The following is a 1,088-nucleotide window of genomic DNA, read 5'->3' on the forward strand; positions in this document are numbered from 1 at the left end:
GTATGATTTTGATTACATTAAGTTAAAAAGGTTTTGTACAAACAGAAGCAATACAGCCAAAATTAGAAGGAAGGCAGAAAGTTGGCGAACTATTTTTACAGCCAGCATATCTGATAAAGGCCTAATTTCTAAAATATATAGGAAACTATATCAAATTTGTAAGAATCCAAATCATTCCCCAATTGAAAAATGGTCAAAGGATATGAACAGGCAGTTTTCAGATGAAGATGTCAAAGCTATCTATAGCTATATGAAAAAATGCTCTAAATAGCTAATGATTAGAGAAATGCAAATTAAAAAAAAACTGAGGTACCACCTGACATCTATCAAGTTGGCTAATATGACAAAAAAGAAAAATAATAAATGTTGGAGAAGCTGTGGAAAAATTGGAACACTATTGCATTGTTGGTCGAGCTGTGAACTTATCCAACCATTCTGTAGAGCGATTTGGAACTATGCCCAAAGGGATATGGGACTGTACATACCCTTTGATACAGTAAATACCCCTACTAGGTCTGTATCCCAAAGAGATCACAGGAGAGGGAAAAGGACCTACATGTACAAAAATATTTATAGCAACTCTCTATGTCATCACAAAGAATTGGAAATTGAGGGAATGCCCACCAAATAGGAATGCCTAAACAAGTTGTGGTGTATGAATGTTATGGAATACTATTGTGCTGTAAGAAATGATAAGCAGGAGGATTTCAGAGAAACCTGGAAGGACTTACATGAACTGATGCTAAGTCAGATGAAAAGAATCAGGAGAATATTGCACAGAATATGAACAACATTAATAATAATAATAATAATAATGAACTGTGATAGAATTGGCTCTTCTCAGCAATGCAATGATCCAAGATAATTTCAAGGAATTCATGATGGAAAATGTACTCCACACCAAGAAAAAAGGACTGTGGATTCTGAATGCAGATTGTTTCTACTTTTTGGTTGTTGTTATTTATTTTTCTTTTTTTGAGGTTTTTCCTTTGTGTTCTGATTCTTCTATCACAATATGACTAATGCAGAAATATGTTTAAAGTGATTGTACATATTTAACCGATATCAGATTGCTGTCTATCTTGGGG

This window comes from Dromiciops gliroides, chromosome 1 (assembly GCF_019393635.1).
Source record: "Dromiciops gliroides isolate mDroGli1 chromosome 1, mDroGli1.pri, whole genome shotgun sequence".
Taxonomy (NCBI): domain Eukaryota; kingdom Metazoa; phylum Chordata; class Mammalia; order Microbiotheria; family Microbiotheriidae; genus Dromiciops; species Dromiciops gliroides.